Raw genomic sequence first — 24,530 nt, 5'->3', positions numbered from 1 at the left:
ATGCTATAAACCGGGGGGGCACAGAAGATGTTCTGGAGAGATGGAGGAAGCTCAGATGTTTTGTCAGATTGACATGGGGTAGGAAATACGTAGATATTTTTTTCAACCTGTGGCTCCTTCCTTTTCAGATTTTCTTGTTTGCTTTCCTTGAAGCTACTACTTCGTAGACTGCCATTCACAACTGCACCTTATTTTTTTTTATAATGGCCTTACTGAGATATAATTCATACCAAACATTCACTCATTGAAAGTGTACAACCTAATGGCTTGTAGTATATGCACCAAGTAGGACAGCCATCAACACAATCAATTTTAGGACATTTTTATTACCCCCAAAAGAAAACCTGCACCTCCTAGCTGTCACCTCCCAACATCCCACTCCATCCGCCAGCCTTAGGCCACCACTCATATCCTGTCTGACTCTATGCATTTGCCTCTCCTGGATATTTCGTATAAATAGGATCACGTGATATGTGGTTCTCGCTGACTGGCTACTCTGACCTTGCATAACGTTTTCGAGGTACACCTTCTTTTTCAGCTCTTTGCTTCATATTTCTTTCTTTTAAGTAGAACATTTTTTTAAAAGGAATACTTGGCATGCACAGGAATATCTAACCCATGTAAGCATGTGAGATCTGTTGGATCCGTGTTCGTGGCCCCCAGGGCAACCAGCAGCGCCTCACGTGTGCTGGGCATTCTTCCAGTGCCTGCCAGGTACATGCCTGGGGACTTCATAAAGCTGATACTAGGCGCCTGGGCCTTCACATCTCCCTCAGCATCCTGGGAGGCGCATCACAAAGAACGGTGGCCTCATGATAGGATACGCGCGAAACTGCGCTGAGGAAGCATCCAGCACCCAGCACCAGAAGCTCAGAAGTCAGAAGCTGCTTTCCTATCTCGGAACGGGCCTTTGTCTTCAAGGTCTTCTCCATCCTGTGTACCGAGCGCAGGGACATCATCAGACTGTTCTGGGCTCTCCTCCGTCTCCCAGGTTGGCCATGTCAGCAGCATCCTTCTTGACATGGGAGCTTTTGGTAGATGGATACATGTGGTGTGGTAGATACTTTGCTTATTTCTTCCCAGTTCTCGCAAGAGAGAGTAAAGAGTCTTTTTGCTATAAATGAGTCCTTTGTCGATTTTCGTCCCGCTTTTGCAAGGCTGACTTTGGATGGGGATAACTCGAGCTGTGCTTTTCATTTTGATGAAATAAAAGATCATTTCTCCGTCCATGAGGATTGTTTTCCAGTTTGCCAGGACTGGCCCATGGAAACCTGTCTTGCATGTTCTAATTGTTACCAAATCCAGGGAAATCGTGGCTGGGAGGGAGGGACTGTGAACTTACTGACGGAATTGGACCATTGGCTTTCATTTCATTTCAAGACCTGTCCCCCATTATCACAGAGAATGGAAAGTCAGCTTAAGTTAGCACTAGCTAATTGCTTCCTTAGTTGAAGGCCTAAATGAGTTTTAAAGTGAAATGCGTGTCTCCAAGTGCTGCATATCTCCAAGTGCTAAGTAGCCAACACACAATAGGCAATTGAGATAGCAAAGGGACTAATTCAGAAGAGGTTGTTGTGTTCTTTTCTCTTCCATCTCCCCCCCCTTCCTCTGTCTCTGTCTCTGCTTTCCCTCTCTCCTACCCTCCCTCCTTCAGATCCTTCTTTTCTTCTCTCTTTTCCCTTTCATTTAACCATTATACATACTATGGGGTTGTGTCTGTAGGCTTTTGCTGGTAATTAAATAAATTATTTTTACATTTAACGCAATCTTGAATTACCAGATGATCATCTTGGGCACTCCAAAGTATAAGAGCCCTTGAAAGCAATATCCATGCATAGATATTCCATAGCACGTCTTACAATCTAAATATTGCTTTTAGTGTAATCGAAGCAGCAAGAGTAGTCACAAGCAGTTGATGGACTATTTTTCAAATTGATTTCAAAAATGTATTTAAGGGGATGATCTTCTAGTCTAGATTACCTATTGATTTTTAATATGAAAAGCTCATTATGTAAGCAGGAACTGCATATAAAAACCTAGCAAACCTTTGCATAAATCCTTTAATTGAATTTCCAGAGCCTGTGGTTCTACTTTTTTTTTTAATTAAATCTATTTCTTTTTTTAAGTGTTACTGTGTAATTTGCATGCTGTGAAGAGGCCCTGTCCCAGATAAAGTGCCATTGATCCTTATTAAACCTCACCTCTGGGCTTGCTTAAAACTAACTGGAAAAATTAAAGTGTTCATGCCGCAGTGCACTTATAGCTTGTGTGATAGGATTATGGAAAAAATAATAAAACTCATTTCCAGGAGAGAATTTATAATGTGAGATTTTATTTTTTTCAATTTGATAATTAATAGTGAAATCATATCATATATATAAATCATATTTCAGCCTATAAACGGAAATGGCAATTAGTAAAGATAATATATACTTGATGTAAAACCATCATGTTACGTGTGGATAATCTTTTGGCACTTTAATTTTTTAATTGTAGAAGGAAAGGATTATGAATTCAAGTCCAACACATTTAATAGTGGGTTTCCTTTGACAAATCTGATTCTTTTACTATGCAGTGTATTAGGAGATTTTTAATTTTAGTGTGGGGAAGTATAAAAGATACAGAGAAAGATATTCTGGTTATGTTTGTGCTAAAATGTATGTATTAGAATTACCAGGGGAAAGAAAAATATAAGGGCTGCAATAGGTTTTTCTATTTTTTAATACCTAACATTTGTTATTTTAAAAGCAATAAAATCCCCTAAAGAAATATTCATAATCAATAAGAACACAAAATATGGAATATATTAACTGAGTTATAAAAATGTTTGTAGTATAGCACAAAATGAAAAACACAGCAAGTTATGTACGGTTTAAAGTGTAATCAATTTTGAGGTTGTATACAAGGATATAAATGATAAACACAAGTAGTAGCATTTTTAGTAAAGGCTGTTACAAAATACTGTATTTATGGCCTATTCCATTCTTTTTATAGCTCATTAATGTAGAAAACAAACACAGTGTATCCATCTTCTCAGACAGCTTAAAATTCCCTTAAATGATATTTTTAAATGGGAATACTGAGCTCATTTGATCTGTTTCTTCTTCAAGCACGTGTGAGTTTGAACAGGCGTATTTACTGGGGTTCCTTTTCACGCCCTGGAAGGAAAAAGAGCTGCTCTTCTTTCACGAAACAGGGCTGAATGGAACACCTTTACAGATGGCTTGGTGGTATCCCCCTCCTCTCATAGGGCTCCACACCTCCCCACGTCCCACCCCACCCTGAGAAGAACCTTCATCCCTTCAGAAGCTGCATTAATTCTTCCGGGCCACAAGGGGGCTGTTGAGTTACTGGTTCACTGCACTCGCTGGCAGGAGAGAGTTTTAATGCTGGTTCCAAAGGTGCTCAGTTTCCTGTGGTACCTGTGAATATGCATGCAGTGTGTGCTCAGCAATCTACCAGTTCAAACTAGACAGCTGGTTCTGGCGGTGAGGTGTGGTTTTTGCTCTCTTTCTCTCCTTCCCTTGGACAAGTCCTTTCTGAGTAAGCTAAATCTATGTCATTAACTTATTTTCAGTATTTTATTTGGTTTTGTTGTTTCCATCATGGCCTCTTTTTTTTCCTTTCATTTTGTCATTCTGTAGAAGTTATTAGCCTGTTATGATCGATGGAGCAAGAGTTTCATGACTGTAGGAGCCACAAACTTGGGTATCCAGCATTCCTTAAAGCATAAATAGGATTTAGCAATGCTCTATTTGTTTCCAGTGAGGTAAGAGTATTCGGAAAACAAAAGAAAAACAAATCTTGTTAAGAAAGGCAAAGTGTTTGAATTGTTTCCTCTCTCATTTGGATTAACATACGGCTCGGCACTACATATTTCTATCCATCCACCATCCATCCATCCATCCATCTACCATCAGTCTATATATGCATCCATTCATCCATCCACCATTAGTCCATCCAGGCATCCATCCATCTACCCACCATCCATCCATCTTTCCTCCATCCATCCATCCACCATTAGTCCATCCAACCATCCATCCATCTACCCACCATCCATCCATCCTTCCTCCCACCATCCATCCATCCTTCCTCCCACCATCCATCCATCCACCATTAGTCCATCCAACCATCCATCCATCTACCCACCATCCATCCATCCATCCACCCACCATCCATCCATCCACCATCAGTCCATCCAACCATCCATCTACCCACCATCCATCCATCCTTCTACCCACTATTCAACCACCATCCATCCATCCACCATCCATCTACCCACCCACCCAATATGTATTAAATATTTGCTATGGAAATATTTAGGTGCTACTTCAGACATTAGGGATATGAATTTGAATTTGGATCACTCATTGCCTTCAAGACTCTCATTATCTAGTGGAGAAGACAAAGACATATGCTAATAAATTTAACAAAGGGAAACAGAGACCAAACTCAGCGTTGGGCTTATTCACCCTTGGGCCATAACTTTCATGATAACGTTGAAAGCTATTTTTGCTTATGACTTTAGTTTATTTGGACTTTATAATTTATAAAACTAACATTACTGTAGAGAAATACTTCTTTGTGGTTTGACAGTATTAAAGAAGATGCTCTACCTAGTAAAAATGGAGATGGCATGTCCTTTTCCCTAGAATAAGTTGACATCAGTCTGGTTACCTCCCAAATATCATGTGCCATTGTCATAGGAAGGTTGACACAGAGGGCTGTCTGTGGAATGTGGGCAGTCATCTGCAAGTTGAGGACAGGGGCCTGGGCACCAAATAAAGTGGTGTAAGTATCTGGCCCAGGAACCTGGAGAGTGGCCATAGGCAGGATTCAGAATTCCACACCGGGAACAAAAGCCAAGCTGAGATGGGAAAAGCCCAACCAGCACAAATTAGGGGCCTCTTATAATGTTGACCCAATAGTGCCCCCAGTCACTGCCCCTTCCTAAAGATAGTATAGTATAGCTAATGACAAAGAAAATGGGGCATGTAAGAAAACTGAGAAGCTTGAAGTGATGATTCTCTTGGCTTCAGAGCCCAGAAGCAGGCTTGCTTAATCTTATCCAAAATGTCATATTTTATCTGAGGCAACTGATGGATTACAGGGCTGAGCTATATTCTATAGAGTATCAGAATAGTCAGCCTTTTGGAGTTTCTTTGTCCAGTATGATAGCCCCTAGCCATGTGTGGCTATTTAAATTAAAATTGATTAATTGAAATAAAAAGTTCAGTTGCTCAGCCGCACTAGCCACATCTCACATCCTCAGTAGCCACATGTGGTCAGTGGCTGCCGCGTTCCATGGTGCCGATACAGAGCATTGCTGTCACGGCAGAGCCCCCTGCGGGATAAGACTGCTCCGAAGCAGAAGTCTCCAGCATGTGAAGAATGACCCATTAGGGTTCCAAAAGAAACATTACAATTTTTGTTTATCCATTTACGTCCTATATGTGTTATTAAACATCTCCATGCGTATGTCAGGTGGTAGGTAGTAGTGTTTTAGGAGCTTTACATATATTTACATATATCTTCCTTTCTAGTAGCCTATGTAGTAGTACTGTCATCCGTATTTTGTGGATGAGGACACAGGTGTACTGAGTCAGGAGGTGGCAGAATTGGGGATTCCACTCAGGTGGTCCAGCTCCTGGTCCTTCCTCTTAACTGCAGCATGATATGGGCCCTCAATTAAGAAGATTGATCTTTACAAAAATTACATAGATATGTTGACATGGGTACCTTCCCCAGTCCTCTGATAGGGAGGAGCCAGATGCAAGGCATTCTGAAGTAAGGCTGGCTGTTTCCCTAGGCACGAGGTCATGGCGGAGCCTCTGCTCCCTGTGGACTTTCAGCAGTGGAAAATACATCGTGGTTTCCCCATGTGTGCTTGGCTAAATGGATTGAGACATTAGATTATCTGGTTTGAAGTAAAGTATCCTTCGCAAAATGAGCAAAAGCTTTAAAAAGATTTCTGCAAAGAGACCTGTGTTTGAAGATAATATTTATAATGCAAATACAAGCAAGCGTTTTTTAAAAAATGGCATCATTGTAGGTCAGCTCCTTCTAATATGAGCCCTTCATCTGTTACAAAGTAAACACAATGACGATTTGATCAGATCTCAGAAGACATCAATGAAAACCCCCCAAATCTACATTAGCACAAAGAGATGTACAATTGCACGCACTGTTTTTAATGATGAATGTAATTCCCACCCTCTATCATTTCTGGTGATCATAGCTAATAGAAGACTACAAGTTTATGATTTATAAATAAATACCATAGACATATACTGAAGTATCTGTCTTGAATTTTTCCTCCTGGTGAAGGTGCACAATTAACACAGTCTGGAAGCTTTAAGCTCTTAAACGTAATCTGTGGTCTCTGCCTATCTTGGTTTTCACTGTTCATTTGGGTTCTGCTCTGTTTATCCTCTGCTAACTAGAAGAACACCCTTTTAATAGAGTTGAGAATCATGAAATGAAAGGTATTTTGTAAGAAAAAAAAAAAGCCATTGATTAAAACAAAGACTCATGGCTTAGAGACTGAACTTTCGATGGGAACTTTACTGAGTATGCCTTTGTTTATCATTAACTGTGGGAGAGCTCTCCCCACCTTCCACCCCTTAATTTGAAGGTATCCAAACTTTTTAAAAATACATTCTGACACTGGTACATAATTGCACTGAGCCTAGTTGACAGAAGTCTGGAAAATTGCAAAGATAGAGGTTTTCCTTGCATTCTGGAAATATTCCCCAGAACTTCTTCAAGCATGCCAAATCTTTTGCTCAGGGTAGGGGAATTGTGCGTGTGTGTGTGTGTGTGCGTGCGTGTGTGTGTGTTGTGAGGTTATAGAATTGTGTTTGTAAAAACTGTGCAGAAATAACATGTTATCTATGAACCTTTCCTATTCATCTTTCTGGTGCTGGCACTTTAAAATAAAATATATAATTTCTGTGCCAAAAGGGAACCTTCACTTGCCTGGAGATTTCTTAACTCCCTCTGTATTCCTGGTTAACGCTGACTTACCCAACATGTACATTTTGGTTACCTTTTGTTTCCATATGCGTTTTGAGAGCTTTAAAAACAAGCCTGTGTCTCAAGAATAGTAATTTAGAACCTGCTTGTTATTGCAACGGCCGCTCTGAGAAGTGGGCGGATATGACATATCCGTTCGGATGGAATCGTGGAGCAGATGGTGCCGTATTTTCTTACATCGTAATTCCGCAATCCCTATCAGTGAAAAAGGTGAAAGAGGTCACTTGGTTTTTCCAATGTTGAATTGCTCCACAATTTTTTTTAATGAATTAGCATTTTTTTAATGCTTTCTGGGCCCCGTGCTAAGTACTTCACATGTGATTTCTTGTCTCCCGGCCACCCTGTGAAGTGGCTGTTATTATTATCTTCACTTGTAATGGTGAAGAAACCGAGGCTCAGAGAGGTTAAGTAATTGGCTGCGTCATAATGCTGGTCAGTGACAACGTGCCTTTTAGCACAACTAGCCCCTATTAGCACCAAGACTGTTTTCCAGGACCATGTTGTGTGAGAGTGAATGTTCTGACAAAGAACATGTGCTTCGTTTTTCTGGGGAGGCACCCATCTTACTCATCTGTTTTGCTGTACCCAGAAAGAGTGTCAGGCCCACAGGAGACATATGGCACTCTCTGTTAAGAGAAAGGCCTGAAAAAGAAAGGGCCATTCATAGATGTTCCTGGAAGTGGGTTGGTGGTGAGCATCCTGGTCTGTGGGAGCGGAAGCTCTGCATGTCGGGGGACCACTTTAGAAAACGGTAAAACATTTCAGTGCAGAATCTTGGGAGGAGCCCGTGAACCTGAGGGTCACTGAAGCTGACTCTTGGTTAGCATCAAGGTTGTGCTGGGGCTGAAATGACACAAAACCAAGATGGAGTTGCCTCCGTTGTGCCAGTGTTTCATTCCTTCTGTTTATTCTACGTTCCCAGGCGCTCAAGTGTCAAAGGCACTTTGATGTTTCTGATTTGGTGTTGAAACCGTATGAAAAATGTGCCATGTTTCTGCATGTCCCCGTCTGCGGGAGGGACAGCCAGCCCCCAGGAAGTGTGCCTCGGCTTTCAGGGGAAGTCCTCCATCTACAAAGCAGCATTCTCTGACATGGGAGACTTTGAAAGTGCTTTCCTTTTTACCTGCATCTGGGTAGATTTTTTTTTTTTTCCAGTAGTTTCTTAATGGTCTTTAGTGAAGGAGGTAAGTGGCACTGATCAGTGAAGGTGGACAGTAAGATTTATAATGTATTTGTGCTAGCTGATTGCCAACAGAACCGGCCTTTCCCAGCGGTGCTGTACGTAGGCTCGGAAAATCAATAGGGATTAACCTCTGACCTCCTTCACATACTTATACTGTGGGCTGCATCGCTTACCAATATTTCATCTGTTTCACTTAGCCGCTGCTACTTACTCAATAATGTGTGGCCGGTCTCACAAGATAACTAATTAATTTTTTACAATGCAGCATCACTTGTAACTGTGATAAAATATCACACCTTTGGAAATCAAGGCCCTTTTGGTTTATTTATTAAACTCACATTAATTAGTCTTAATTAAACAAACAAAAACAGGGAAGGGAGCGAGCTAAAACTCTAGGGAGCTTGCTTGGCTCACAGAAACCCCCTTGTGATTCTCAGTAGAGGGACCTTTGTGGCTCTAACAGAGCGGGTGTGCCCTGGTGTGTCATTTAGAACATGGGCCCCTTTTGGGAAAGTTGCTACTTTTACCTTTTAGACATATACCTATATCTTATATATATTATATAAATAGCATATATAATATATGTCTAAAATGTATATTTTTTTTCTGTGAAAGGGACATTTGTAGATAAATGTGCCACCTTTTGTCCCCAAGTGCCCTAAAGGGTCATTTGTAGATAAATTGATAAACATGCCACCTTTGATGAAAAGAACCTGATGTATCATTTTTTCAAAGAATCAAATTTATTCTATTTGCGAATGTGTGCATAAGTTTGAGTAAAACATATTTGTATGAGCCACCCTCAGTTAAAACTACACATAGGATGAAAAGAGAACAGATTGGTAGTAAAACTTTTTGACCTTTCCCTTTAAGCTTTGACATATAATGAAGTGCTCTGCATCTGTCTTAAAAAACTGAGATTGTTGTAGATTTCCTTCATCCAAGACCCTTTTGTTTGCAGTTTGTTTTTTTTTTTCAAAGTATACCTATTCCCCAGAGTTTACTTACAGTTTGCTATTGATCCGGCAGCTGGTATTTGAATTGGTCGATGTCCTCTGTAACTTGTTTAAGATACCCTACCTGAGCTATTAGTTTAAATAATGTATTCATAAATTGATTAATCATTACAGTAAGACTTATTAGCTGCATTTATATCTGCGTGTTATCCACAATTGACTTGTACTCTAATAATCACGCATACTTAAGCAGCACTTGGGTTTTACACTACAATATAATAATTATCAAGTTTGAAAACAATAGTATTTGTGTGCAGTAGTGGAGGCCAGGCTTTAAAGGTTGGGCTTGGTCAGCAGATTGCTCTTTTTACTTTCCTTAGGTGAAACAGACAGTCTTCCCCCCAAAAATGACATATAGGAAGCAGACCAACTTCTGTCAGCCTCAAAGGAATGATTGAGTTTGCCAAAGCTGTCCTGGCGTCACGGTTCTGGAAGATGGATGGGGGCAGAGGGAGGAGAATTTGAAGGGATAACACCTTTGTCTCCATTTCTCTAATAGCTGCCTCCTGGGGGGCAGTCTTTCCATGGGCTTTTCAGGGTGCCCGCTCCCCCCATAAAGCTCCTGTGCCTGTAGGAGACTTGCCCCCTACTCTTTGCCTCCGGTGAGGCTGACCGCCCCAGCACCCTAGCACAGACGTGCAGAGTAGCAGCTGAGTGGGGCCGCCTTGCTCCCGAGCGTGCCCCACAAAGTAAGCTGGGGCGATTTTGGGAAGCCTCCATGCAGGTTCCCAAGTAGAAAGTAAACAAGTCAGCTGAACATAAGGCTTAGGGCTATATGTACTCAAAAAAATAAATTTTAGGGGCGCCTGGGTGGCTCAGTGGGTAAGCCTCTGCCTTCAGCTCGGGTCATGATCTCAGGGTCCTGGGATTGAGCCCCGCATGGGGCTCTCTGCTCAGCGGGGAGCCTACTTCCTCCTGACTTTATACCTGCCTCTCTGCCTACTTGTGATCTCTCTCCTCTGTCAAATAAATAAGTAAAATCTTTAAAAAAAATAAATTTTATTGTTTAGAGCAGTTTTAGGCTCAGAGCAAACTTGAGTGGCCTGTGCAGAGTTCCCAAGTAGCCCGGGCCCCCACAAACGCACCACCTCCCCCAGCTGCACGCTGTGAGTGCACTGTGTGGTTTTGTTCAACACAGTCCCTTGGGGAGCGGATGGCAAGTGATGACTCTGCATCGGGCCTGCCCAACCGGGCCATGCCTGACTCTGTGGGCAGCCCGGTCCCCGGTTTCCGGGGGTTGAGGGGGGAGGGTTCCGTTAGGGTCTCTTCATTCCTCCTCCCTGGAAGCCGAGCCCCCTTTCTTCCTCCCACTTGGTTGGAAAGTTATTTTGCCTCGCCGCGTGATTTTTCTACTTCATAAATCCCCCTTCCAAGCATTATTCAACAACCTGCTAAATTAATATATACTGCACTCCTGGGCGATGGGGGGCCGTCTTGCGATGTGCGTTGGTTCGACTGTGTGGAAGGAGCGCTACCGGGGGGTGAAGGACATCTGCCCACCAGCGAGTGACTGTGCTTCTGATGCGGGGCAGCACTTCCGCCTGGAGGCGGCCTCAGATGAAGGAGCAGATTGCCCCAGAGCCGCCTTTCTGAGGCTCCCTCTCCAGCATGGGGCGTCATCCGTTACTGAGTGGGAGCCTGCGTCCCCCGCCATTCCTCGCGCCACCCATTCCGCCAGCCTTATTCACAATGTCAGCAGGGATCACGTTCCTACGGAGGCCAGTGGGCCAGCCGGGAAAGCTTCAGCAGATAAATTATTTACAGTGTTTAATTATCATCACACAGATTTCTTAAACTTCGCGGTTACCTAGGAGCCCGAGTAGTCTCTGAGAGGAGCTTACTCAACTTTGAACAAGAGCCGTTTTACTGGAGGACGAAATCCCTTTGTGCGTGCGGCTCCCGTGCCCCATGGCTGGGTGGGGGTGCGGGGTCTGGGACGCTGAGCTGGCAAGCGGCTGACACCTGGCTCTCGGGGAGGGCCGCTGGCTCGCATTCCCAGCATTCGCCGCTGACTGCGGGGTACACGTGTCGGGGGCCGCGGGACGTTACAGGACGTGGAGGCAACACATCCCGTGTCGTTCCGAATACGCTCTGTGTAGCTATGGTCACTTTGCAGACGCGATGGACGCGACCTCAAGGGCATAGCCAAACAGCCAGGCTCACTGCAGTTCCGCAGAAGTACTGCATTTGGAGTACTTGCCTTCGTTTTCTCCTAGAGCTATTTATCCTGAGTTTGTGTCATTTAACCTCTGACAGTGGGCGTGTCCAGCAGCCAGTTCCACAGATTCCTGGGGATGGAGCTGCGGGCTCTCTGGAGTCGGCCAGATCCCGCAGCAGCACAGTGCCTCATGCTTGACCGACTGCCAGTTTTAAATTGCATCCTGGGTTCGGAAGAAGTTCACGATCTACTCCTAATTCAGGCTCATGCCTAACAGGGCATCCCTGCACCATTTTCTGCTGGGGTGTGACGAGCTGGCTGGCGTGCTGCTAAATGTCCTCGACAGCAAGCAGACACATGTACCCTGACTGGTACACCCCAGACAAGTCTGTTGTACTGATATTAAGGACAACAGTATTTTGCCAGAAGCTATAACGAGATGATTCTGTAACAACAGCATGGTGACACCAGACTATGTTTTGCAATTTTCTTTAATATTTATGGTAGATAAATAATTTATCTCTGATTTTTTTTCCCCAGGTTGTGTGTTGTTTTTTTTTTTTTTTTTCATCCCAAACATGTTGAAATAGACAGGTGCTAGGTTTCCCTGAATGACTAAAACAAGGATGTGGTTATTTCCCCCCCCTGAAAAACAGATGCATCAGCAGAGCTGAGGCTCTGGGAATTGTTTGCACAACTCCGCATCCCATCTACTAATCCAAACTAATGAGATCTATTAAAGACCAGCCCACATGTTTGAAGGGAGTCACTTATTAATGTGACATCTTTGCATGCCATTATAATATCAGGACCACCATTTGCTCAGGTTTTGGAAAACTCAAAGTCATGGCTTGCCTGTTACCTCCCTGAGACTTCCTGCGGAAGCTCCTGGTAGCCTGGGTGCTTTTTCAGCCTCGGTACTGTTGACCTTCAGTGCCAATCATTCTTTGCTGTGGGCTTCTGTTCTGTGCATGGTAGGTTGTGGAGCTGTATTCCAGACCTCTATCCATTAGCTCCTAGTAGCAAGCCCTCTCTCCAAGTAGGGGTAATCCAGAATGTCCCCAGATATGGTCAGACGCCCTCTGCGGGGAGGAGGGCAAAACACGCGTTCTAGAGCCACTTTTCTCAACTACTGTGAGTGTACAGGAAAGGAAAAACGAGATTGTCTCATTGCATTTAACCCCTCACCCTCTGGTTTCTAGGACTCTCTGGCCTTGCAAACAACTAGAATTAGAAATAAAGTAACTTTATGTCACCAAGTCAACTTCTGCCCAGGGGACCTAGATTGGAGGGAGAAAAGCAGTGTTTCAACCCACGGCCACTAACCCACAGCCCAGGCTCTAGCAGAAGTGCAGCCGTTATCGGAAAAGGGCCCTGCAGAGTAGGTAGAGCTGGGCCGCTTCTTTCTGGGATTGCTGCTCGCTCCGGTGTCTGAGCGCTGGAGTACGCCGCTCTCTCGCTGGGGCCTGCGGGTGTGCCTTGTAGATCTTCCTGCTGCCCTTGGCTGGGGGTGGAGGGGATGTGGGAATCTGGTCCATTCAGAGGATGCTCCGTATCCTGATAGCCTTCAAGTGGACACAGTCTCAACAGTTAGTATGGAATGCATTTTGGGATTGGTTCGTGGATTCTCCAGGCTCTCTCCCGGAGCGGAGCACGTTTTGACAGCTGCACTCTGGTAGCACCACTCGTATCCTAGTCCAGGTGAAAGGTGCCCCTGGAATTGCGCCATGCTTAACCTACACAGTGGTGCCCGTTTTTCCACCACAGGAGGGCTGAGATGGAGCTTTTCCTGGGTTTTCCTCTGCAGACATAGGGCTTTCTGGTTTTCCAGCTGAGCCTGCCACTGTGGCATCTTAACACGATGGGATCCATTCCTTGCTGGCCCTGCCTTGCACCTGGGTCCTCAGGTAGCTGATGTGAGAGCCTCTAGAGCCGCTGTGGGGGGCGCTGTGGGAATTCTCTGCTCATTTGGCATCATCTGAGATGGTGACTGATGAAATAGGGCAAGTTGTGAGTCAGGCAAATGCTGGAATGTTTTTTGTGAGTCACTTAGGACCTGGGTGACGTGGAGCAATTGATTTCACCTTTCCGAGTGTTAGTTTCCTCACCTGTTAAATGGACGTAATGATGTCTCCATGGCACAGTAGCTGGGCGATTAGATCAAATGATGAATGTTCAGCATCTCTCTCAGCTGTGCTCCAGAGGAGGCCTTGGATAAGCTACCCCCACTGCTGCCGTTCTTTTGGTCTTATTATCACTTGGGCATTCCCTCATGTGTTGGCACTAGGCTGCCTTGACCCGTCCTCCAATAGGACCTAAGACCTCTTGGTCTTTTCAGAGTACCTAAATTCTGCGGTGAGTAGGCCCTTCTTTTTGAGAAGCAAGTTAAAGAGATCAGTAGTTATCTGCTGAGGCGAGATTTCATGCTTGTTACTAGCAGATCAATAGCGAAAGCACATTCTGTTAAGTTTTCCTAGTCATGAATCTCGCCCAGCCTCAGTTTCCCGATCTGCGAAGTGAGTCTAACCAGGATGATAATGAAGTTAGGTTGGGTGAGGCTGGCAGTCGCGCATGATGGTGGGTAGCTACGTGAGCGCACGTGTTCTCTCTCTACCCCCTGGGCCAGTGGCATTCCTCAATGTGGAATAATGAACTGCCATGCCAAGGCAGAGAGCCAAGCTGGAGCCTTCACTCTGAACCCGATAACATGACCTTTCAGTGCCATTTGTGAGAAAGCAGTAGGGAGGTTTCTAAGTTCTTTTCTTCTAAGCACTTCTCCAGTGATGCTTGAAGTTTCATTCCTCCCTTAGAAGAAATTTTCAAGTATCCACGCATGCATGTGTAGCATGTGTGTGTTACATGTTTGAATATCTAAACTGAATCCAGAAAGAATCCAGAAAAGGTATTTCTGGAAGGTTCTAACTCTGGTTCTTCACGAGCACACAGCCTTGCTCTCCAGGGTAAAAATGACCATGGGCTGAGCACTCAAACTGGGGCTTGCAATGACGGGAAGGGGCCATCCTGGCGTCCCCATGATGTAGAAGGGGAGTTTGGAAATCATCGGAACAGGTTGTGTGCTCTCTCAGACCACGGTGCTGGCTGGATCCCTTGTCACCAAAGCTGCTGATAACCAAAGGGTCTGTCGTTGGTGTGGGTAGCAGTTGTTGGAGAAGGGGGTGCTGACAGATAGTCGGATGATTTTAATGTTTATATTCCGCTGGGGTAAGCTCGAACAAAGACCCATCATTTCCCAGATAACCAATTCTTTTAAAAGAACATCTGTTGAAACTGGCAATTTACATTCTTCTTAAAATACAGAGCGACATAATTAACCCTCTGGGGAGACTAATATTAGTTTATTAGAGACAATTTCTAGTTCTGTTTATTTTTACACTAAACGATTTGTACAGATTGGGGGAAAATTTTTTTTCTTGGTTGCGGTGTGGGTTTGCTTTTATTTTGGGTTGACTTTTCCTTATCAAGGACACGCAAGGTAAATAGCTAGGTGATAATCTATGGTCCCGATGATCACCCACCGTGAACGAAGAGAAGCATGCTGAAAGTACTTGATAGTGTGTGACATGTTAATAACTCGGCATTAGGGGCGCCTGGGTGGCTCAGCGGGTTAAAGCCTCTGCCTTCAGCTCAGGTCATGATCCCAGGGTCCTGGAATCGAGCCCCGCATCGGGCTCTCTGCTTAGCGGGGAGCCTGCTTCCTCCTCTCTCTCTCTCTGCCTGCCTCTCTGCCTACTTGTAATCTCTATCTGTCAAATAAATAAATTAAAAAAAAAATCTGTTAATAACTCGGCATTATACTAATGTTCAGGTCTAATTAGTCTCTTTTAAAGTGACCTGGTCTGTTATTAATGTGCGTGTGTTTGTGTGGTTCCCTTTGTCTTCGGTCATCACACTGGGCTCCTTTGGCACTCAGAATTGGTGGAATTGTCTTGTGCTCATTCCTGTCATGCCTATAAACTGATTTACCCTCTCCACGAGAAGATCCTGAACACTCGGTTGTTTCCAGCATTTCACTAGTTTCAGACCTCTGGCTTGTTGTGGGCAGAGGTGAGACAGGTCAGGGCCATTTGACATTGTGTAGAAACGAAAGTCCCTCTAATGGTTCAGATGTCCTTCTTTGAATTGGAAAGCATCCACTGGAACATCCAACCAGTTTGCCCTCAGTTCCATACCCTGCAGCAGAGTATGATGACTCCTCCAGTATGGGGTTTCCTTATCAAGTGACCTTCTGCTTTGCTTCCCTAATGTAAGCACTCGGATACTCAATGAATTTAGTGGCTCAGAACATTCCCACATCACCATTTGCCGTACTACCAAACAGGACTTGTTAAAAGATCTCATAAAATAAAAGTACAATGAGCCCATGCAAAACAGTCATTGTGAACTCTTTGGCTTGGTTCACAAATCCTCACCTGGCCCCTGCACCTGGTGCAGCCCCCTCTCCTTCCCCTTCCCTCCACTAGCCAACTGGGTGCATTAGCCATAGGGACCTAAGCTCACCAGGCTGAATCATCGGTACCAGCTCTGCCCTCGCCCCATCTCACCCTTGCTGTTGGCAAACTCCTGTTCATCCTTCAAAACCCAGTTCTTGGCATCATGTCTTCCATGAAGCCTTCCTTCCCAGAGCTTTACTCATCTAGGCAACTGGTCTCCCCCTACATGGTGGGTACATCCTTCCATGTTTGTCCAGTCACACAGTCATCTTCCCTACCGCATGACTTGTTCTTTGGCAAAAAGGATTGCACCTTATTCCATTTCTAACCCTAGCCAGGTATCTACTAGTTGCTCAGTGAACAGTAGTTGAATTTAATTCTCCCCCTTCCCTCATATGGATCTGTGTTTAAGATCTAATGGTGCTCAGTGCCTTGTTTTCAGTGTATAAGTATAAGACGGTGCATCGCCTGTGTGTGGGAGTGATTACAAAATCCAATCAAACTCGGAATCGCTGACTCACACCTGGAGTTTCTTTATTTGCAAGCTGGAGGATGAGGGCTGAATTTGAAACCCCAGGAGAAAATGTAAGCATCTGAAGCTGTTTTGAATAACAGTCATTTGAAGAGAGGGTGGAACTGCCAGATGCCTCTGGAGACCCAAGCCCCAACCCCCAGTCCTTGTGCTGCCTTTCCATCTTTCCTGAGATGCTGCAGCCCACCTGCTGTTGGCTAACATCCTCCCCTGGCTTTCTCCCTGCCCCTGGAACATCTGAGTGTAGCAAGTGATACTTTGCCAGAGCACAGAATAGGAAGGCTTGAACCCAAGGCCTGTAGAAATGGAGAGAGGCACCTCTTAACAGCCACACAATCATGAAAAAAACATGTCTTCTGAAGGCATGTGTGTCATTTCTTGTTTCTTTTTTATCCACTAGCCATTGGGCAAATTGACCTATGACATCATCTGCTTGAAGGACCACCTCAGTGACCCCTTAGCAGTTAAATCTCTTCCTGTAACTGCTTTGCCTCACCGTAATCATTATATATAAAACCCACCTCACAGTGTGTTGGAATCAAATATGTTCACCGTCCAATCCATGTTGGACTGATTTTGTATAATATAAGAGTGCTTTGCTACATCCAAAACCAAGGCAGGAAGCAAGAGATGGGCTCTCACCTTTGACCTCAGGGTCATAGCCCAAGATTTTTTATTAGGAGGTGTTTACAGAATTCATGTTCCCTTATTACCTCCCAAGTGAGACTGGATTTATGTTGAAATTTCTTTATATATTGGCTTAGGGAAATTTTATTGTGGTGCTTATGTGCCCTGAATAATTTGCAGTGACTTACAGAGTTATAATTCAGGAAGTAATTGGTTCTGAGCGAGTATGCGTTATCATTTCAAAATGTGTTTTTTTCCCTCAGTTTGTAGCCTTTCGACAAATAACCAGGAACTTCATCCCTCATATATTGAATACTTGTGTGTTGTAAATATGGGAATGGTGAGTGCGCGATGTGCACGCGTGGGCGTCCCCAGTCCTGTACCCATGACAGGCATCAGTAATCAATCCCGCTCAGCAGGCTGCTCTAAGTAACCATTACTAATCACATGGAGTCAGCGTGGGACATACTCCTCCTCTGCCATCCTAGCAAAGTGATCTTTTGATAAAAGGATCATAGTTCTTCCTGCAGAGTACAGACTGGCCCCTGTGCAGTGGTCACGCCTTTGGGAATCTGATTCCCGGTGATGTTTTCCTGTCAGAGCATGGCCTTCCTTCTGGAAGAAGTCTGAAAGACTTTGAGCCAGTTACTTAATGGAATAATAAGAGTTTCCTGTGTTGTTGTCTGCCCAGGCCTGATGCTCATTCTCCAGCTATAAGAAAATGTCCTGTGTAAAGCATTTGCATATTGAAACAGGTGGCTAGCATAGTTCTGGTCCGGAAGCTTCGCTGGGACGGTAAGTGTCCGTCACAAGGTGCATTGCAAAGGCAAGCTTACCCAGCTCGTTGGAAGTATGATGTGGTGTACACACACGACGTTTCAGGAACATCTCTGTTGCGTCAAGCTGTGTCCACTGCTGTGGGCAATTGATGCGTGTGTCCTTTTATAGCAGAGGAGAGCAATTGCATTAGGTCATTCTTGCCACAGTGTCAGTTGGCTTATTTGTAAAATATCTTTGGGTCGTTTAAAGAGACTCATTGGTGAGTTCTCATTAATGACATGACACTGAGAAGCCGCAGACAAATGCAGCTAGCACCTGTGTAGACTAGCCACGTACTTACAGGCACATACGTGTATAATACATGACACCTGTTCTGTGCGTTGTACAGAAATTAACCCCTTGACATGATCCTATCCCCATTTTCGATATGTGAACACTGAGGGACGTAGAAGATAAATAACCAGGCCAAGAGCACGCAGCTGAGATAGTTGTCTGACCCTTTGGAGTCCGTGTTCTCACCCACTGCATGGTGAGTGGCCATCCTTAATTTCCTCTCCCTTCGTGTAGACGAATGGCACACTTCCTCACTGAGCAGGGCCTGGATTCCAGGCTTTTATGGTGGTCGGAAGACGCTAAGTTGGGAACCATAGGCTTAGGGGAGGTCTGAAACTCAAGGCCGAGTCTTTCCTTTTGCATTTTGGATGCGTTAATAAATAAACATGTAAGGAACACAAAGAAATAAGCAAACAAAAGAAAACAAAGCCAGCAACAAATCACTTCTGTGCTCTTGAAAATTCTTTTGTTGGGCAGAAGCACTGGAAAGACCTTTCTGATGCGAAAGGCCAGGAGTCTTGTGTGTGAGCCCCACACATGTGCTCTGCCTGGAAATACCTCATCTCCTGGGCCTGCAGGGTCGTGGCTTAATGGGCTGTACATTACGGGCCTTTTGAGGAAAAGAAACCGAAGGCTTGGCCATAGGTCCTTGAGTCAGCACATTGAACTTTTCGTCAATTAGCTCCTCCCCCCATCTTTATGGTATGGCCTTTCCTGTAATTACAGTCAGGATCCTATAGCCGGAGGAAGGTCTGTCAGTTGAGTGAGAGGCTGATGTCCATTGCATGGTGACAGCCGATTCTGAGGGTTTTAGGCCTGTCCTTAGAGATGCTTGTTATTTCCTCCTTAGGTACTTTGCCCCGACTCAGTTCACCACCATCTCGTGGACGGAGATGTCTTTATTCTGTGGCTGAGCCCAGGAGGTCAGGCCTCTTGGACATGACATATTGCAAAGTAGAGATGTACCATTGATTTGGATTGTTTTTAATTAAAAATCATTTTTAAAATATGCATCTGCGTACACACAGGTAAAGGTCTGGAGGGGTGGGTCAGGCTCTACCATCCTCCCTCCCCCGGGGAGTGGGCTTGGGTAGGAAGCCATAGGAAAATGATCATGGTTTACTGTACACCAATCTGTCCTCGATTTTATTCTTTTAATGAATGTGGATTACTTTTATAATTTCAGATTACTTTGTAGTTAAAGAATAAAAATCGATGCACATTTCTAGTTCTCAGAAATTCCCTAGGAGAGGAAGGGTTAAATGGGAAATGACAAACTCTTCTAAACCCCTGATGGGGTATCTTAAGCTGAATTACGGATTTTCATTTTGTCTCTCGTAATTTTTGGCCACTTAGAGCTCATACGTCTTTTGGACTCTTTTCCACAGGGTGTGATTCAGCTTCCCTGGTCACCCTCACACCCCCACCCCCACCGCCGTTCCCTGTCTTGTTTTTCTTCAGATCCCCAGAGTCCCCATGCTAGTCCCGTCTACCCTTCGCCCCTTCTGACTACTTGAAACATGCTGTCTCTCCTCAGAGGGGTCAGGAATACTCTCTCCCACCCATTTGCCATTTCCCTGTTGCTTAAAAAAAAATCAAGCGTGTTCATAGTCATCGTTGCTGTTCTGCCTTTTTAAAGTCCCATACAAATGAGGGCCACGTCGGCAAAGCACTTGCCAGGATGTCATGTGGCACGTGGCACCTCTGGAGCATCTCGTGTCTGTGGCGAACGGAGAGCGGCATTTAGGAGAGGCCTCGTGTCCACTGGCAGGTGGTTGGCATAGACTATGGGTCCTGTGTGCTCGCCCGGCGGTGCTTATGATGTGAGAGACGTCCGAGCCTCCCCACAGCCGCCGCGTTTCCATGGCTGTGTTGTGGCGAATGGCTTTGTCCATTTTGCTGTCTCTCAGGCACGTGGGCGTTTAAGGTGAGTACGTCCTCTCCACACCCCGAGTCTCCGGTTTTCTACTGACACAGGCCTCTTTGGACCATATTGCTGACAACGTGCTACGTCAGCCCAGAATAGTGGCTTTCATTTCGCCCTATGGGGTTGTGGTGGTTGTCCCCAGGGGGGCTGGGCTGCTGGGCCCGAGACATGGACATTTTGCTGTAGCCACCCCGGCACACCTTTTCCTGGCCCATCTTCACGGACGGAGAGAGGTTGCTGTTCGCCACCAACATCCTCACTCCCCAGCTGTCTCCCTCCCAGCTAGGTCCAGCGGCCGAGAAGGAGAGCGTGTAAGTCCTCAGAAATCAAAGGGGCTGAATCTTGCCAAGAACGATGTTAATAGGAAGCTTGGGAAGAAGGCGTGGCCAGGAAAGTGTGTAGGTGCCGGGTGGGGGGTATCTGCGGCTAAGGCCCACACTCACTGTGGGAGTCAGCCTGTCACCTTGGCGTCCAGTGACTGTCGTCCCCGCGCCAGATAGCTGCGGCTCAGGCTCAGGCCGTGGCTGACTGGGGAGAAGCCGAGGCATACGCACCTGGGGGAGCTGGACCGTGCGGCCCCCTGAAACTATAATCCGTAAGAAAAGCCCACCTTTTGCTCTGACGACAGGTTTTCTTTCAACATTATTCAGAATGTATTCCTTTCTGAGATTTTTTTTTTTCCTCCATTTTTGTATTAGACTTTATTTTTTAGGGCAGTTTTAGGGTCATAACAACATTGAGTGACAGGTTCAGAGGTTTCCTGTATTGCTCCTGCCCCACAGATGCGCAGCCTTCCTCTCGATCGGCGTCCCCGCCAGCGTGGTTAGGAGCGCGGACTGGACTCCACCACCTGTCACACCTCCCCGCAGCTCCTGGCCACCAGGGGAGACCTCAGGCAGAGACCACCGGCTCTGAGGTCTCAGTTCATAAGCTCTGCATTCATGAAGCCAAATAATTTCAAGCTACGGGGTCTGTTTGGGTTTATACCAACGGCCGTGATTGTTGAACAGTAAGTGGCCTTCCGCTCACTGGTGTGTGGGTAGGAGAGTGTGTTTATTGCCCCTCCCACACGTTATGGTATGTTTGACAAACACTTGTGTGATGGGATCTAAGCATGAAGAGAAAGAGTCCCGTGCCGTGAACGCTCGGCTCCACACTGCGGGGACCGGGGCTGGGTCCAGAGATGTCACCTGTAGCTGATTTTCACCAAGGCTGTGCTGTTCTGTGCCTTCACCTTCCCCTCCACACCCCTGGGGGAAAAAAAATTAAAAGGCAGACTACATACTAGCAGTACTAAAACTTAGGAAAAACATATTTTCCAAGGAATTCGATATTTTTAGAAATCATCAAGGTTATTGACATAAAGGGGGAAAAAAGAACTTAATTAGGCGTCCTTACGTGTCCTTTGGTTTATTAGCCCTCCTCAGTAAACGTCACTCTGTCACTCATGGAGCTGGTGGCCCTTTTGGTTCTGGAGTTTACAGGGTGTGGACTGGAGGAGGCCCGTCTTTGCCCCACGTCAATGCCAGCTTCCAGGAAACCGCGCTGTCCAGTCACCCCTGCGCTGCACACCCGGTGTGTGAGCAGAGAAAGCCCTTTGCACTGAGAGGCGCTGCCTACAATGCCGGGCAGCAAGGAGGCAGAGGCCCCGAAAGGCCTGAGCACCTTTGCCCTAAAGGGAGATTAGTGACCCATGAAAACTGGGAGTCCTTCAGCATAAGAAAGACTCACAAAGGATGTTGCCTTGCTTTATTGATGCAGCGAAAAGGCACGGTGGTGTTCGTTTCTGGTGATTGCACATCCTTTTCCCACATAGACACGCAGCCTCCCCAGCTGCATCCCCTTCGTTGGCACCGAGAGATAAGCACAATAATGATGGAGTTAAGACTGAATATTACAAAGGCTAAAGGAACGATTCAGAGGACTTTTAGTCTATTAACTATATGAGACTTCTTAATAGTTTGGCTTAAGGCAAAAATGATTTTATTCCTGTTTCATCCTCGTTGAGTCAATAATTAACTGAGTTTGATTAAAACTGAATTTTACTAAGTATGAAAACCATCCGGGCTTTTCTCCTTCTGTGTGAAAAATAGTGAGGGTGCTTGTCTCTTAGTTGACGGTGTCCAGTCTGGGGGAATGAGGCTCCCTGGGATCGCTGTGCTCGGGGCCGGCAGCAAGCCAGACTCGGTTTCCCATCTCCCCTCGCTCCCACCCGAGGGCAGGACGTATGTGGCACCGTCTTTCTGGATGGGCTGGGCCCATGGAGAACGCCTGGCCGTCCCCCAGCCCCTCTGGGACAGTCTCTGGTTGGATCCTCTTGCCCCTGTTCTGCCTCTTCACTTCTCACCTTCCGTGACCTTTCTAAATGACCGCTGCTGCGGGGAAGGACTATGGGGATTTCCTGGGTTTGGTAACCAGCAGAGAGGGCAGGTCACGCAGCACTGCCTCTGGGTCCGCGATGCTCGCTTCCGGAAGGGCTGTGTGCTGGGTGGCCAGGAGCTCCTGCGCCAGCAACCACCAGCGCCTTGCTCATAACTGTGCATTTGACTTTGTCCCCTGCCAGGCTTTGTCTTTCAAGAGTAAGGACTGGGTTTTGTTTGTTTGTTTGTTTATTTATATTTTTACCTGCGGCTCCAGTATCCAGCACAGGGCTTGACAGCAGCCAATGTAAACTGCATCTATGGAACCAACTCGTGAAAAAAATAAGGCCGGGGCGCCTGGGTGGCTCAGTGGGTTAAGCCGCTGCCTTTGGCTCAGGTCATGATCTCAGGGTCCTGGGATGGAGTCCCGCATCGGGCTCTCTGCTCGGCAGGGGGCCTGCTTCCCTCTCTCTCTCTCTGCCTGCCTCTCTATCTACTTGTGATCTCTCTGTCAAATAAATAAATAAAATATTAAAAAAAAAAGAAAAAAATAAGGCCAAGGCCATGTGTGTCCCTTTGTCTCTGGATGTTGAGGACTTGAATTTCATGCCATGGGGCCCCTCCCTTACATCGCATCTCTGTGTGTGATGCATAGGCATTCCCGCTCCTGGCTCACCGGGATTAAGCAGCACCAAATGCTCCTCACCATTTTGAGGCCTCTCTGCTCTGAGTCATTTAGAAAGGAGGCGGGGGGGGGGGGGCGGGGGGGGAGGAAGTGGGCCGGAACCTGGTTTCTGCACCCAGGGAAAGAAAAACACAACAAAACAACAAAGCAGAAAAACAGGCAGGAATGGTGATGAGCACGCGTGGAGGGCTTTGGCGTGTGAAGCCAGGGTGGGCGCCTGGACCAAGGGGGACTTTCCAGTGCAGAGTTTTGTCAGCCTAGGTCTGCTACCACTTGGAGGCAGGGCAGGACTCATTGCTGGCACGATTGTGTGTGCAGGAGGGGAGAGATGGGTCTTTTAAAAAAAAAAAAAAAAGTGTCTGGATTGCTTGGCATTTACTGTGGGTGTCAAGTCTGCATTCCAGTTGCCAAGATTAAATTAAATCATCCCCATTGCTGTTCAGTCTTACTCTGCACAAAACAGAACCCTCTTTTCTCTACTTCTTTCTTCCTTCATCTTTTTTTTTTTCTTTTTAAACACACTGCACGCTGTCTCCCTGAGTTGGCCATTTTTGCCACGTCGTCAAGCGAACTGTGGCAAGATGTGCCAGGCACATGCTGTTGGAACACCTGCTTGACACACCTGAGCATTTCTGTGTGACCGGGGGTGGGCAGACGACTCGTTGCAATTTACAAAATAGGGGGCTCAGCTTGGGTGTCATCTTGATTATTTCTGATCAGCCTTCCAGCTGGACTAGCTTTTCGGGAACACATGTATGTTTGTGCTGGAAGCCCCAGTAATATCATTTAATCCAAAAGCTTTTTTCTACGATGAATTATTCAGGCAATGTTTTCCAAAATTGCCATTGATCAGTACAGACCCAGAGAGAGAGCATGTACAGCAACGTGTGTGCTGGGCCTGCTCGGGGTCGATATTTTCTGGCTCAGAGTAGTTCGAAAAGAGAGCGTGTTCAAAGCCAGTGTATTTCTTTCTCTGGGCAGTGAGTGATGCAGGAACCACACTCAGGTTTACTGGTGTTGAGCTTGGGTTAAAACCCAGCCAGGGAAAAGGAAACAGGTATAGCCTTGCCGGGGTGGAGGCAGGGGAAGGCTTTTATCCTTCGCCACTTAACAGTGAAGAATATTGGGTGAGACCTAGGGTCAGCTGAGCACTAGTGGTCGAGGTTCTGTTAATGCCCACACAATTCTGAACTTTGAACGTAAATGCTGTCCACTAGACACAAACTACAGATCTTTTTTTTTTTTTTTTTTTTTTTTTAATTTGGGGTTTTCGGTTTTGGGTTTGGTATCACGAAATGTCTCTTAGAGCAGTGCCAGCCTATTGTAAAAAAGCAGACTAGTTGGTTCAGATGTCTTTGTTTGTGTAAACACTTTGGCATTATTTGCAAAAGTTGTCCAAGATGACCACGTTCCACCTGCTGGGGCCACACGTAGACCCGTCTG

At 45.8% G+C, this 24,530-nt stretch overlaps 1 protein-coding gene across 5 annotated transcripts in view; it reads left to right on the top strand.

The window, feature by feature from the left end:
* The window catches only part of WWOX (WW domain containing oxidoreductase), a 937,277-nt gene that overhangs the window by 310,315 nt on the left and 602,432 nt on the right, over positions 1–24,530 (top strand). The gene's annotated exons all lie outside the window — the stretch shown is intronic.

Source organism: Meles meles, chromosome 19 (genome assembly GCF_922984935.1).
Source record: "Meles meles chromosome 19, mMelMel3.1 paternal haplotype, whole genome shotgun sequence".
NCBI lineage: Eukaryota > Metazoa > Chordata > Mammalia > Carnivora > Mustelidae > Meles > Meles meles.
The sequence above is the reverse complement of the archived record's forward strand: the minus strand, read 5'-3'. Positions and strand labels throughout refer to the sequence as shown.